A 10,578-nucleotide genomic window follows, 5' to 3' on the forward strand; every position below is an offset into this window, starting at 1 on the left:
TTTTAAGGTAACATCACACTGACTTTCTCAGGATAAGCTCAGTTTCCTGCTCAGCAACATTCTTGATTATCCCATCTCCTGTTGAGATTTGTCTCTGAAGCTCCTCTCCATTCTTTTGTCTTCCAACAGCCCTCTGTGACTGCTCTGCTGTCCAGATCCATGCCTGCTTGCTGTGTTTGTGCATCAGTGAGAAACAGTGGAACTGATTTAGGCCTTACACAGCAGCTCTGTTGCGTTATTATCTAAACAATTTTATTCTCCTTGCAAACTTCAAAGGAGAGAGTACCCTATCCTTGTACAGTCCTTTCCCTGTGAAATAAGCCACAGAATCCTGACTCTTCATTAGCTATGAAGTGTTGTTTTTTTTTTTTCTTTTTGTTTTAGTAGCGCAAAGCCTTAGTTCTTTTCAGTGTTAAACATAGTTAGTATTTAGTCATATTAAATTAAAATAATGTGAATTCTGAAGTTTCAATTTAAGAATGTGAAATGGCTTTAAAACCAGAGTAACTGTTCATTTTTAAGAGTTAAAATGAATAAGTATTTGTTGTAGCTTTCTGATGGAAGTTTATTTTGGATAAATAATTTGAGAGTGTTTCAGCTGTTTAACACAATCTTTCTTGAGTGTTGGCAGTTATTTTCACATACCGGAGTATGGGATTGATTTCAGAGGAAACATTAAGTTATTTATTCCTTGAGTCTTGCAGCAGGAGATGAAGCTATTTCTCCTTCAGTATGGCATTATGATCATCCCCTATCTGCTTCCAGTTGATGCAATAGAACTTTATCCTTGCCAGGTATTTCATAAATTAAATCCTATCACTTCAATAAGAAAACCAAAAGGGAACTTGTGAACTTGTGTATGTGTACAGCTTTTGTCTGGCAACATTGTCACCATTTAATGTGGGTAATGTTAGGGCATGTGTCAATCATTGCATTTTTCCATTATTTTGAAGAAATAAAAACAGTGAAGCAACTTTCAGTTTAGAGTCCACTTGCCAGAAAACTCCATAATAAAGCATGGAGAAGGAGTGGGAGAGAAATGACTCAGGAACAGCTGCCCTGGAATGGCCTCTTTAGTGTCCTGTCCTTTGGCTTTTATCAAAGGGGGTGGTGTAAGGCTCTAAGAACCACCTATTGCTCTAACTGCATCTTCCTCCACCCCTTGTACTCCCAGGACAAGGAGGTTTTGTTCAAATTTCAAACACTCTCATATTACCAAGTCAAGTGAAGGACACAGAGGAGAGAGGTTTGCTTTATAAACAGTAAGAAAATAGCATGTCTGAGAAGATGGAAGCATTGAGAAGTGTTTGAGTACATAGTCACAGTATGTATTGGCTGATACTGTGACAGAACCTCTTCTCCATAAATAAAGGTATGTATACTCATCACTGAATTACTGATGTTATTTTCAGTCAACCAAATGGCTAGAGGAAAATACATTTTAAATTTATGCTGTACATTTAATAACTAAAAGATAAAGGAAGCATTATTATTCATCACAACAAAAATTTTAAACATTTCTGTAAAAAACAACCCCTAGAATGCCATAAAATACTCACAGGATACAGCACGTGTGATGTTACATGGCACATTAAAGGTTTAGGTCTTAGAAATTCCTAAAATATCTTCCTAAAGTTTGCTGTGCAAAACCTTATGTGTTGCTGGGTCTTGAGTGCTGTAGTATGGGATACTTTAGCAATACTGTTCAAAGTGCTGGGAGATATATCAATACAAAGAAATGAATTTGTTTATAATAATGTTCTCTAGACATCAGAGCAGAGTAAGGTAGTACCTGATGCTGAGCTTACTAGGCCTGATCTGTAATCACCTGCACTGGGCACTGCAGCAATAAATTGGTTCTGCTCTCTTAAACACTTCAGTTTCTGACTGCTTCTGATGTTATCACTCTGTTGTAGATGGCTTCAGATTTCTCAAACACTGTGTAGGTGGTTAAGCCAGGACTTGGGATTGTTGTGTTTCTTACTATCATATGTATGTTGGCAATAACAAAAGCATGAAAAGATTAAAGTGCAGGAGCACATTTGCTGTCCTTTATTTAATGTTGGATTCTTCTGCCGATGTAACTACAGAGTCAGCACTCCCTTCCTGGCTTCTCCTTCCTCCACTAGTTACTTGATGCTTTCCAAATATTCCCCTTCCTATTCCTTCTGGACTGTACAACAAGAAATCATGTTTAAATGCTCTACCTCAGCTGGTCTTTGGTAAAAAACTTGTCTGATCTGGAAATTGCCACTTGACCTGATGGCAGATATTTCACTGATGGCAGATAATTCAGTGACATAGCATCTTTGCCACACATAAAATCATTTGCCTATCCTTTATCTCTTTAGTAAGAAAAGCATTTATCTCTCACAAGTGTGAGATAAATGCTTTTCTTACTAAAGAGATCAGCTTTTCTTACTAAAGACATCAGCTAAAAGTTTGGATCATTTAGGGAGGGTCATCTCTTTCTGTTGCTCGAAATAGAAGTGCTTCTCCCATGTTATTTTGAACCAATGTTTAAATTTGCTTCTTCACTCCCAAACAATACAATTACAGCATTTCCTTAAATATTGTTATTTTTTGCGCCCTGAGGTGAATTTACTTAAAAAAAAAAAGTTGGTAAAATGCTTAACATGCCTCTCAAATCTGGAGCTAACCCTTCTGCTTCTTTTGTTAAGCCATTTAATGGTATACACAGCCTTGCCCTTGTTGAAGTGTTTGCAGACTTGCTCTGTAGAGCATCAGGGGGTGATGTGCACTAAGAGTTAAAAAAGTGGATTCTATGCACTTGTTTGCATTTAAGTCACTGAACTACACTATTCATAGGTTTTCCAGTCAGGACAAACTGATGCAGTGTTTCCTTCACTCACAGGTTTTGGGAGGATGAGCTCATCAAATTCAGTGTTCTTGAGCTCAGATGGGTGCCGCACTTGACGTGCTTAGTGCTATTAAACTATTGCTTTCTTGCTCTTTAGTGAGGACTGAACAGTGACTATTTACAGGGATTAGATGGTGAATCTTTCTCTCCTAAGGGATCATAATTAACCACCAGCAACTATGCTAGGAATTTCAACAACTCGGTGGTGTTGAGCACTAGACTGATAATTGCTTACTTATGAAGCTTTCTCACTGGTTGTGGTGTGTGCTCTTCTGTCCTGTGGTGATCTGCACTCACCCCAGAATGAGCCATTTCTAGGGCAGTTGCTGAAGACCATTTTTTCAGTTGGTTCTCTTACAGTTATAAGTGTTTGCTCACAAAGCTTTTCAGTTTTGCTAAAAATAAGAATTAATTTTGAATAAATTTATAATCTGTTCATGTTGGTATACTCTGACAGCTATACAAATGGATGTATGAAGATCACTTCTTCATCTGTAGCAATTTATTATGTGTTTCTACAGCCTAGAAAATTGTGTCCACAGACTAGCCTCACAAGCTCACAAAAAAGGAAATGAGCTGACCTGAAGTCCTATGTTTCTTTTCTCCTTTTTAGGCTTGCTTGAGGGAATTCCTTTTGTTGGCCAAGCAAATAGAGACTGAGGCTCTTAATTTTTGATGTAAATTGTGATTCTACTTCATCATCTGTTGTCTTTTGCCAGGGAGATTCTACTCCCTTGGACACAAATGGACACAAATGACTTAACTGTAGTGTATTTACTCTTGAAAAACCTTTCAAAGTGTTAATTGTGTAAATCCTCTACAGGACTTAAAGGTTAGGATGTTTCCAGTGTGAGAATTGAGCTGTAAAGTAATTGAACACTTCTACATGCAGCTTCCTTATTTAATTGTATTAAATTAGTACTCTGATTTTTTTTTTTTTTTGGTGATCTTTTTCATGGGACCTGGAGTTGTCAATCTGTAACTTTTTTAATCTGTAACTTATTCAGGGGATATTCTTTGTCAAATGTTTGTACCGTGTTATCCTTTAAGCAATTTAACACTTTCCACAGTTTTCCACAGCTAATAGTAAGTACACTTTGGAAGGTCAGGGTGTTTTTTTGTTTATTTGGAGTTTCTTCCTCACTTTTCAAATTACTTTTTGAGGTTTCAGTCATGCACTTCCATGTTTGAGTTGTGGTAAACAAAGGTGGTGTTTCTTTAGAGGTATTTTTTAGTACTCTGACCTGATGACATGTTAATGTAGATCTTCCAAATTTTTTATAGCATATCTTTTTAGTCATAGAACCTTTCTGTTTCTGTAAACTCACAACTCCTCTAATATCAGTGCTCTACCACATTCATGACTCCAATCTTGGCCTTCTGTACACATTGTGTATAAAGACTACTCAGCAGAGCTGGCTGTACTCTTGCCTCAGCAGATTAGGCCTAAAAGAGAGAGCAAGGTTTTAAAACCAAAACAGTTGAATATGATAACCTACTGTCACTTACATATGGTTTTCCTCAACAAATCCCACTCACAAGAACACCTGAAAGCGCGCACGCACACACCACATACACACTGTAAAAGACAACTGCATCACTAAATACAACTCTTAAAATGCGAGTGCCATGACAATTACAAATGGCATTAGAAATTCTTACATAAACAGTAAGTGCTCAAATTTGAAAATTGTCTAGCTAAATACACATTAAACACCTTCTTGTCAGGAATAACTATCCCATTAACATTTTGTAACTTTGTGTACCAGTGAGAGACAGTTCAGACTTTTATACTTCATTTTGCTCTTACTGTTGCAGACAAATCAGTTGAATAATACTGAAATACCACTGTGCATATACATAACTTTCCTTTACTGCTAAGTGAGAATGTCAGGGGAATATATGAATTTTGCATATCTTCTCATAAATTCCTCAACAGTGTGACATATCTTGGAAAACAGGGCACTGTGGGTAGATGAAATAGCTGAAATTGTTACTTGCTAGGGAATTTGTTGGGGGCAGAAAGGAAAAACCAGGGAATGAACATTGATGAACAGCTGCTTGCTAGAAGTATTGCTTCCTTCTGCAGATGAGGAACCCTCACAGAGGGGCTCTTGTCCCCATAAATTCTACTGAGCTGTAGAACATGCTGTTACATAAGTTGAATTTATCTATTGATTTACACATGTAACCAAAATAAGTATAAGTTGTCTGGTAGTGGTTGTCTTCCTTCAGCTCTAATTGCTGAAGGAAGACCTAGTGACAGGATTACCCTTCTGGAAGGGCTTGTTTCACTCCGTGATTTTTAGCACATAAGCATCATGTCAGTTAAATTCCTGAAGTCGAATGTGTCCATGACCTTTGTGAAAGTAGAGAACTCAAAACAATAACAGCTTTCTGTTTTACTGAATTGTGTATATTTTACTTTAAGGGACAAGCATTCTGAAAATCCTTGACATACATAAGTTATTAATAGCTTTCATATTCCTAAGATCACTTCTGGAAAGTTTTCAGATTCTAATTACAATAACACTGAATATAATCTTCTTTTCTTCTTTCTTTACTAGACCCTTCAGAACCTAGGATTCAAGTGCTAAGTGTAGCCTGCAGGTGTTCTTGTACCTCTCTCTGCATATGTTAAAGAATTTCCTATAAATTGCTTAGTGGTAGAATATGCTAAACACATCTCTTGTTTGTGTTATTTATGCACAGTCATGTTTTGTGAAATGATGCTCCATTGTGATGATGTTGCTTGTCTTGCAGCAGAATGATACTAAATATCTTTGAAGTCAAGTTAACTTTGATTATTTGCAGATATCTGCAGTAAGGTAAAAAAGTACACTCAGGATGGAGTTAAAATTGAGATGTTTTCTGTGTTTCAGTAATAGCTCCAAAATGACTGAACTAATACTTGATTACAATCCATGTCTCAAATTCAGGTACTTTGTTATTTGTGGGCTATTATTTGTATAGGTTAAAGCAGTACAGTTTAGGTATATCCTGAATCGAAAGCTGGCATGGTGACAGTACTTAAGAACTCATGCAGGCTTGGAGTAGGATCTGCAAATTAAGACTTTTAGAATATCAGTGTTCATTGTGTAGAAGTGACTGAAGGGCCTGATGCTCTATGCTAACCACTGCATCCCAAAATAGGAAGATTTGAGCTGCAATTGCGGTTTTCCTCTGAAGTAAAATATCTTGTACCTTATAGCCCCTTTTCTGCCTTCTCATTTTAATGTTTATTGAAAACCTGAGTTCAGTGCACAGTTGTCAATCCCAGGAACTGGTATAGCACCTATTTTGTAGATGTGCTAAGTATACTGACATGAACTCAGAGCTCTGTGTTCACGTTTTCAATAAGAATTTGCTATTTCAAGCACACTTAGCAGCTAAATAAAAGGAGGGACTGATATATTGAAGGCCACTTATCTAGAAAAGTGTCTCCAACAATTGTTTTCTGCCTGGATCCTGTGATGGGAGCTGGAAAGACTGCTCTGGCCCTAGAAATTCTACTTACTCTTTCATCCTACTGGATTATGAGGGAAAAGCCTAGAGGACCTGCAGCTTGTTTGCTGTCTCACAGGGGTCATCTTGATCCCTGCGGAGCACAGGAAAAGAGAACGCCTGTGAAAGGCAACATCAGCATGTTGTGTCTCAGGCATCCTGCTGCCACCACTGTGCTTATCTCATCCCACTAATATTGACAAATGGCTGCCGCTTCTTTATTCTGGGGTAAGCCTTGTTCTTGAGATACATACAATTCAGTGCAGATATGTCAATAGAACTGAGCTTGTAACTTTCAGTCATGTTCCGACCATCCCCTGGGGTCCTCTGGTGGATTTAAAGGTCATCAGCAGGTAAGAGGTCACTACTAGGCATGTTCCTACAAAACATGTATTGTTTCATCAGTGGTTTTGAGACTTTCAGGTTGTTAAAGCTAATTTTAGAACAATAGAAAATTTAAATTTAAAAGTGTGTTTGCAAGACGTAGGGACACTAGGCTGAAAGGTTTTACTTTGAATTTGTAAATGTAAAAATTCTTTTCAATAAGGTTTGAAAAACAACTCCACACTGTTGAACTTCCCTTTTCTTACAAGATGCAGTTAAACTGATAAAAATGTATAGTGTCTTTTTGCTATTTTTTTCCCCAAAAATTGCAGAAGACTTATATTTTTTTTTTCCAGAAGATGACTCCTCGGTAATGATTATTTGAGTAATGCAAGGCAAAATGAGCAATGTTTATCTTCATGGTGAATACTGCTATATTTTTAAGACAGTTTATTACTTCCTAGCTCTCTGCACACCTATCTAGGGGGCTTTGAGTTATGACCCCCAGCTGCTATAGGCTGGCTCAGCTCTCCAGGCACTATCTCACTGCATACCATCCAAAGCTGTAGCCTGACAGCTTCTGCTTTTGGGAGTGAGATGCCTGTTTACCAGCTGAAAATTAGAGATGGCCCTAGGCTAAAACTTCAGACTCCAAACACGTTTAAGCCTTGACTGTAGCAATAGGGTCTTACATAATCTTGACCCTCTGCTAACAAGGTGAGACAATATTTCTAAAGTGTCAGTGGAGTTTTACATGCTTAGTTTTCTAATGAGCAGCTATGAACTGAAGATAATTTCATCTGCATATCTGCATTAAAGACAATTCTTATCCTTGTGGTTGAAGATCCTTAAATATCTCTATAAGTGAAAATGTAAACATTGAAGCATTTAAGATAGTTATTTTATTACAGAGGTTTTGTTTTTAAAGATTTTTTAAAAAAACAATAATTAGTCTTAAGGAGCAAATGTATAATGTTTCAGAAACAGTGAATTTTAGTTTCACAGAGAGAGCTGATGAACTGGCTAGTATAGGTTGTAGAACAAGTAATACCTCTTGCTGGTTGAAATCTTGTATAATGTTAACCTCTTGTGGGAGCCAAGCTTCTTATGGTAGTGAACAGCACAAAAACAATAGCAATAGTGCAGCCTAAGGAAAGAAGCAGGTTATGATTTACCAAAGCAATGCCATTATACCTCTCGTAGTTTGAGGCCCATTTTGTGCCCCAGGTACTTGAATTCACTAATTAATGATTTGAATTACAGAGTCAAACTAATTTGTGAAAGTTGAGATCTCACTTTTTCCTTTGAAAGTTGTACAGTACAAGGTATTTTGTGCCTCAAAGTAAAGATCCCTTCTAATTCTCTACCTTCAGAAACTTTTCTACTATGATCTATAAGAACACCTTTCTAGTGCCAGTTCCATGTACCCAAGCTTTCAAAATTTAGTCAAAATCTGCAGATCAATGAGACTCAGGCTTTTATATGTTAAGAATTTTAAGCCAAATAGTGTTTTGTGTTTGGTTTTGTTGGTTTTGAGTGTTCACAGTACACTTGAACTGTGTTTCTAGAGCTCTAATCTCAGAATTCCCTTTTGGTATTTAGAAGAGCATGTAACTGAGGAGAACTGCAAGATTCCTTAGCTGGCAATATTGGAATATCTATCTGAGCATACTGTTCATCTGTAATTCATGACTGTGAGTCTCTGAAAGTATAGTGGCTATGAGAGTTTGAGTCTCTGTGGTCAAGTTAAAAATGAACAAATGTAACTTCTGGGAATTCACTCACCTTGGCAAAGAGAATTATTTAGAGAAAATATGTGAAAAAGGGTTTCAGTCTTATCTACTTCCCCCAAAATAGCCATTGCTATATGCCATTTCATTCAAGGGTGTTTAGTTACAGGATATAAGTTTTTAATCCTATTTAAATAGTTAATTCACATAAGAGTTGAATGAAAAAAGGTGAAAATGTTAGTACACAGGATGGGTGTGTCTATTTTACCTGACAAATGACAGCAGGTAAAAAATATTATTTATATTTTCAAATACATTTGTTTCAGTAGCTTGAATGACAATAAACAGGGTTCTTCTGATTTTATGGTAAGTAAATAACAAGTATGATTACAAACCATGCTAGCTTTGATGTAATTAGCTACAGCTTCAGTGAATTTCTTACAAAAAACCCACCTCAGAGAGGTTTTGGCCCTGTATAAGACTGGGGAAGCTGATTCATTTGTCATCTTACCCACTGCCAGTCACCATCTGTTGCCCTGGCACTTTGTGGTAGTTTAAATGTAACAGCAACATCCCACAGGTGTAAGAAAAGCAGGAATGAAACAATAGTGAATCAGGACCGTGAAGTACTGTTGGGCAATACCTGGTTTGTAGTTGTACAAACACATTGTTCTTTCAGTTTTAGAAGGAGAATTTGGCTCTGTTAGTGTTTGCCTAAGATTTATCAGACTTGACATAACAAAGATCGGACCTTCTGATTAGGTCTGTACATCACAAAAATATACACAAAGGCTGGAGTTATTCTTCAAGTGCTCTGCATACAGTTTGAAAGGTAAATGACCTCTTGTCTTACTGTTAGTGTGCCCTTCTAGTTCTTGCAGGCTTTCTCAGTGACAGTTTAGAAACTTGGTATTTCTTTTAAACTAGAGCAGTATGAATGCATCACTCCTTGAGGAAAAAATTTGGCTGTGTCTCAGAAATAAAGCAGGATTTTCATTCTGCCAAGGATTGACAACAGAGAATAAATCGTAACGGAATTACCCAAGAATTCCTTCAGTTTTTCAGCATTATAAAAATATAGGCCTAAGAATGAATGCAAATATGAGTTTAATTATACTAATTTAAATGATCTTTTATATTTCTGCTAAAAAAGGAAGTCTTAAAATAATCAATTTTGAGATAAACTCTTTGGCTTCAAACAACAGAGCACGGATAAATTATGACGCAACCTGTTTTGATTTACCTATTATAGGCAGGTTGCAGTTACTTCAAATTTATCTGCTGGTCATAAGGCACTTTTGAAATCTAGAATTTAAACATTTCAGAATGAATGCAACAGTACTAGAGCTGTAAGAAGAAAGAGAATTTGAAGAAGAAACTATAGGAGTTGCCAGTTTTGCTAATAACATAGCTGCAGCCCAATGAATGTGGCACTTCCCTTAGCAGCAAGAGAATGTTTTGTTGATTTCTCTGGAAGAGAGCCAAAATGCACATGTAGATAGAGAAGTGGGTAGGGTGGAGCATCTTGAGCCTCGGCTGGTGGTAGAACCAGTACAGATAGGGACATTTGGAACAATGCGTAGCTGAGTTGTGCCCGTGCCGTTTTAGCTGCCACCAACCAAGTAAGATGGAAGTGTAAAAGTATGTCAGTGAGTGATTCAGGCTTTAAATCAGAAACAGTGACAGGTTTTTCAGTATTAGAATTATTATTATTGTAGCTCTCTAGATTTTCTTCCCCGCTGCCCAGTGGTAGGTTATGCTGCTGGCATTTCTTTTTTCCTGCTAGATGCTTTGTGAAGTTTTTTATGAAGGATTAATCTAAATCAGTTCTGCTGCTTATGAATTATCTTTTTTACCATGCCTCCTTCATAGTGCTGTTACCCGGACTACTTGGCACAGACAGTACAAAATTCTGGTTTTAGAAAATTTGGAATCAGGAACTGTGGCCCAGCTCACGTAATTCAACTTAATTCTACAGCAGTGATCTAAATGAGAATTGTAAAAAAAAAAAAACAACAAAACAACAAAAAAAAAAAAAAAAACCCCAAAAAACAAAAAAAAACCCAAACCCCCCCCCCCCCAAAAAAAAAAAAAAAAACCACTAAAACCCAAACTCCTTAAAAACATGCTATCTCTGTC

This window comes from Lonchura striata, chromosome 4 (genome assembly GCF_046129695.1).
Source record: "Lonchura striata isolate bLonStr1 chromosome 4, bLonStr1.mat, whole genome shotgun sequence".
NCBI classification, from domain to species: Eukaryota; Metazoa; Chordata; class Aves; order Passeriformes; family Estrildidae; genus Lonchura; species Lonchura striata.